This window comes from Miscanthus floridulus, chromosome 17 (assembly GCF_019320115.1).
Source record: "Miscanthus floridulus cultivar M001 chromosome 17, ASM1932011v1, whole genome shotgun sequence".
NCBI classification, from domain to species: Eukaryota; Viridiplantae; Streptophyta; class Magnoliopsida; order Poales; family Poaceae; genus Miscanthus; species Miscanthus floridulus.
The window spans coordinates 76,186,803-76,192,928 of NC_089596.1; positions in this window are offsets into that span (position 1 = coordinate 76,186,803).

The following is a 6,126-nucleotide window of genomic DNA, read 5'->3' on the forward strand; positions in this document are numbered from 1 at the left end:
GTTCGATCAGCTAGCGAAGGCAAAGGTATTCTCCAAAATTGACTTGAGATTAGGCTACCATCAGATAAAGATCAGACCGGAGGATATACCTAAAACTGCTTTCTCTACTAGGTATGGCTTATACGAGTATTTGGTTATGTCTTTTGGACTAACAAATGCTCTAGCCTACTTCATGTACCTAATGAACTCGGTATTCATGCCCGAACTTGACAAGTTCGTGGTCATGTTCATCGATGATATATTGATTTATTCAGAAAATGAGTCAGATCATGAAGAGCATCTGAGGATTGTCCTATCCAGATTGAGGGAGCATAAGCTATATGCGAAGTTCAGCAAATGTGAATTTTGGTTGAGCAAAGTACCTTTCTTAGGTCACATCTTATCAAGAGATGGAATCTCTATGGACCCATCCAAAGTACAAGAGGTCATGGATTGGAAAGCCCCAACTTCGGTTCATGAAGTTCAGAGTTTTCTAGGGTTAGCAGGATATTATCGTCGGTGCATTCCAGATTTCTCAAAGATAGCTAAGCCTATGATCAGACTACTTCAGAAGGATGAGAAGTACAATTGGACACTAGAATGTGAAACAACTTTTCACACCCTTAGAAGTTTGTTGACTACAGCACCTGTGCTGGTACAACCAGACATTGAAAAGCCTTTTGATGTATTTTGTGATGCATCGAGAATAGGTTTGGGATGTGTGCTTATGTAAGAAGGAAGAGTTATTGCATATGCTTCTCGGCAATTGAGAAAACATGAAGTCAACTACCCTACACATGATTTGGAACTTGCAGCCATTGTTCATGCATTAAAGATATGGAGACATTATTTATTGGGCAATGTATGTCATATATATACTGACCACAAAAGTCTCAAGTATATCTTTACCCAGCCAGAACTGAACATGAGACAATGAAGATGGTTGGAATTGATTAAGGACTACAATTTAGAAGTGCATTACCATCCGGGTAAAGCAAATGTAGTAGCCAATGCACTTAGTCGAAAGTCCCATTGCAACACTATGGAAGCATTATTGGAAGATGGATTCAACTTATTACATCATGCTGTACTACACAATATCACGATCAGTTGTTCACTTGAGAGCAAAATCATAGAGCTACAGCAGACAGATGTAGGAATAAGTCACATCAAGAGAAAAATGCAAGAGCAAGAAACCAAACATTTTAGATTGGATGAAAGAGGTGTATTATGGTTTGAGGACCGACTGGTGGTACCAAAAGACCATGAGCTAAGGAATCAAATTTTTGATGAAGCTCACTCATCCAAATTGTCTATCCATCTAGGTAGTAGTAAGATGTACCAAGATTTGAAAACCCATTTTTGGTGGACTAAGATGAAGAAAGAGATCATAGCCTATGTCGCTAGGTGCGATAACTGTAGTAGAGTAAAAGCTATCCATATGAAAACTGCTGGATTACTTCAGCCATTGCCTATTCCAGGATGGAAATGGGAGGAAATCAGCATGGACTTTATCACAGGCCTTCCAATGATGCCACAAGGTCACGATTCAATATGGGTTATTGTTGATCGTCTCACCAAGTCAGCACACTTTATACCCGTGAACACACAGTATATAGTTGGAAAATACGCTGAGATATATGTTTCCCAGATCATGAGACTGCATGGAGTACCTAGGACTATAATCTCAGATCGAGGACCACAATTCATAGCTCGTTTCTGGGAGCACTTACACCAGGCTTTGGGAACCAAGCTAATTAGAAGTTCGGCATACCATCCGCAAACTTCAGGACAGACAAAGCGAGTGAACCAAATCCTAGAAGATTTACTTAGAGCTTGTGTTATATCTTCAAAGGGTTCATGGGAGAAATGGTTACCTTTAGCTGAATTCTCCTATAACAACAGTTATCAAGCAAGTATCAAGATGGCTCCATTTGAAGCATTGTATGGCAGAAAATATAGAACTCCATTGAATTGGATTGAGCCCGGTGAAAGGAGATACTTTGGTATTGACTTTGTCAATGAAGCCGAAGAGCAAGTACGTATCATCCAACAACATATGAAGGCAGCTCAATCAAGACAAAAGAGTTATGCCGACAGAAGAAGAAGACCACTGACTTTTGAAGTGGGTGACTATGTATACTTGAGAGTATCACCCATGAAAGGTATGAAAAGATTTGGGATGAAAAAGAAGCTTTCACCAAGATATGTAGGGCCATACAAAATTTTGGAACGAAAAGGAAATGTTGCGTATAAGTTACAACTTCCACCAGAGATGAGTGCAATATTTGATGTGTTCCATGTTTCTCAGTTGAAGAAATGTCTTCGAGTACCTGAAGAAGCTATTGCACCCACCAACGTGCAGCTTCAATCGAATTTGACCTATGAAGAAAAGCCAATTCGAGTATTCGAGGAGATGGAGAGAGTAACACGGAGTAAGATTATTAAGTTCTATAAGGTGGTGTGGAACAATCATAGTGAACAAGATGCTATGTGGGAAAGAGAAGATTATCTATGAGAAGTTTATCCCGCCTTTTTCCAAGAATGGTAGGTCTTGCAAATCTCAGGACGAGATTTTTATAAGGGGAGGAGATGTAACACCTTGGGTGTTAGCCTTGCATAACTTGACTTGCATAACATGAGCATGATCATCAAGCATTCATAAACATGCATTTACAATTGAAACATTAGATTGAAACATCTGCAATGTTTGCTTGTTATCGCATGTTTCTTAAACATATGCAACTTTTCTCGTTATTTCATGTCTCCATGTGTCTGTGCATATGATCATGGGTGGACACATGTACTTGGTGGATGGGAGTCACACAAACATGTAGCAACACCTAGGTTAGCAAATAGGACTTTGTTAATGGTCACATTTCATGAACCAACACTTAAGCTTCATGTGATTACACTAAGTAGCTCTATGAGTGACTACTACATGAAATGATTGAAGGACCTTGCAAATTGCTTAAACATGTTTAGAGTACCATTATGAACAACTTTGATATTCATGGTTAGGGGTAAATAAGTCTTTAAGCCATGATTTGAAGTGTTTCATCATTTAAAAGTGACATGTTTGACCAAGTTTGAACTAGGTGTTAGAGACCTTGCATGGAGGAGATCACTAAAGCAAAGTTGTAGTATTTGAAATAAGGAACAACTTTTATTTTTGGGTCATTAACTGATTTAGCTCCTAACATGCTTGAATTGAGATCACAAAAATCAGCAAAATCAACATTTCACTGGTTTGCTAAGTCTTTGTTCGACTGACAGCCTGACAAACCCAACTTGGTGATGACATTACTCATTATTGGTTGAGAATTAGAGCATGATCTTTGAACAAGAATTGTAGAGGGCACTTAGGGCTACAAATTTTGTTTTGGGATCATTCACTGGTTTGCTTTGCATCGAGAGATAATTCGAACGAAAAACTCATCATCAGGCTCAGCTTTGCTTAACTGAATGAACTGAATGGAGAGCTTCAGTGGCCGACCAATTCAGACCTTGGCCGCTGCGTGGATGCGAGGTTGGCCACGTGTCGTCAGCGCCCTACCCAGCGCGGCAGAGCCTAGCCAGAGAGCGCGTTTAAGTCGCCTGCGCTCGCCCGCTCCCTCCCGCGCTCACCATTTTCATTTCCTCAGCCTCATTTCCTCGCCGCAGCAACAGCCAAGCTCTCCCTGCCTCTGCCGTCGCCATAGCCGCGCCAAGCCTCGTTGAGCCGCCCATTCATCACCACAGCAGCACCACCGTCACCCCAGCAGCTCACCGCCTCCACCAGTGCCCGCTGCCGGTGCTTGGTAAGCCACAGCAACGCACACAAGCTCGTCGGAGCTCCACCGCTAGCCCCGTCACTGTGGCCACATCGCCACCGACCACCCCAAGCCACGATAGGGCGCTAGCTAGGTCTGCCGTAGCTCGGTGATGCTCGGCATAGCATTCGATCGAGTTGCCATAGCCTCCACCGGTGCCTCGCTGTCGTCCAGCGCCACCGCTCCGCCATGAGCGCCGCCGCCGTTGCTAGCACCGATGAGCAGTCCCACCAAGTAGATGGTTGTGTGCGCCAAGTCGAGTAGAACCTCTGGTGAAGATGTCACCGCCGACGAACTCACCGCCGTGGAGTTCTGGCCGCGCTAGTAGAGTAGCGCCGCCGGCCCTATTTTCGTCTCGATGACATGTGGGGTCCCCTGACCAGCGGATCCCACCGGTCAGCGACTCTATAGTGGAAAGCTAGCTCATTTGATTCTAGTTTTTGAATTCTTTTGTGATTTTTATATATTCAGTTTGGTAGCTTCAAAAATTGTGAAATAAATTTTTTAGTGTTCCTTAGGAAGTGTAGTATTTAGGAAAAATATGTTCTTAACATTTACAGTAGAAATTTTGGGAGATTTAAATAGAGATTTGAAATGTGTTTTTGAATGCATGCAAAATTGTTTATTTTATATCTAGAGTTCCTGTGCTCCAAAAATTATGAAATTTTTGTGGTGAGCTATTCTTGTCATGTATGAACTATGGTAAAAATTTGAGGATCAGTGCATGTGTAGATTTATAGTTATAGATTTTTCTTTTATAAATAGTGAATCCTTGTATGAATTTCTATAAATTATTTGTGAATCCTTTATTCCTAAAATTTGTTGGGGGTAATCCTAGTACCAAAAGGATGCTAAGAAAAATAGGAAATCTGTTGCTTGATACTTTTCACTAGGGTTTTCTATTTATGCTACTTTAAGCCTTTCTGTCTTGTCATTTTTGTATAGGGTGTTTTATTGAATAAAATGTCATGAAACTTTTACAGTAGTCCTTTGATAGCAATAGTAAGGCACTGTAAATTTTTGAGAATTTATGAAGTACATCTGGTATATGTTTATTATTTAACCTAAATATCTCAGTAAAATAATAAAGGCATTTAAATAAATAGTTTGGGCTTCACCATTATATTATCTTAAATGTATTTGGTATGCTTAAACTGTTGGTAGACTTTATGTTGTCAAATTTTGAGTGATTACATGAAGTAGAAGTATCATTGCTTTAAAATGCAAAATTAAAAGGATTCCGGATAGATTCTGTAGTTTGATAAGTTGCATGCTAGGGATGATGTGTACTGTAAAAATGGTTAATAACAAAGTTGTAGAGAATTTGATAAGCTTTCTAGAAAGTCTAGGATCACTGTATTTGGATTAGTAGAACTCCAGTTATGAATGAAACAAGTAGCTGCTATTTTGTGGTATGGTCGATGCATTGTGGAAGTAGATAATTAAACAATCGAGAAGAGATATGCACCTACTCAATAAGCATGATGCACTTGTTAACATATATGCTTTCGTAATACTTATGCCATATTCATGCATCTAGGATCAGAGGAAGAAATAACGTTGCTGGAATTTGACGAAGCAAAGGAAGGGGGCCAGCAGGAGAATCCTCAAGCCGCAGCTCCCGAAGGCGCGGAGCAGAATCCTGAAGAGCTTTTGGAGTGTCCTGACCACCGCCCTACTTCCTTTCTATGAGGCAAGCCCTAGAGCATTCTAAGTCTCCCAGTATTTTACAAATGTTTACTTAAGTACTTATGATTGATGCATTAGGTTATAAGAGTTGAATGGAACCACTTGATGCATATAAATTCCTTGTCTAGATATTACACCTTTAACCGGTACAGGTTTAGGATCAAATATATGCTTAGCCATGCTTAGACCGGTAGAAGTTGGGTGATATCCTGTCACCTACGAGATATAGGTGGATACCGGAGCACGGTTGGCTATATTTGCTATCGTGGAACAGAACCATGGGGTAAAAGAAAATCGAGACTGGGCGGGATGATGATAGAGAAGTAACAAGACATGGAGGTCTTGGGTGTGGATCTATCCCCGTCTGTGTTGATTAAGGACCGTACCATTGTTGGTGCTTCTGACCGGATAACTCATTTCGACCGCGAAGTCGAGTAATTCAACTTAGGCCGGGACCCATTCTGTTGTGTGCTCCTTCTGGGGAATGATCAGACTAAGCCCAAGGGTAGGTTAGGCCTGAATGTCCTGGCATTTGGTGTTCCAGATTGTGTGGTGTGGTACGGACCCACAAAATATGTACCTAAGTTGTATCAAAGGTGACCTACGGCTATCGTGGCTGATAGACCTGGGTTTGTGTTAGGAATAA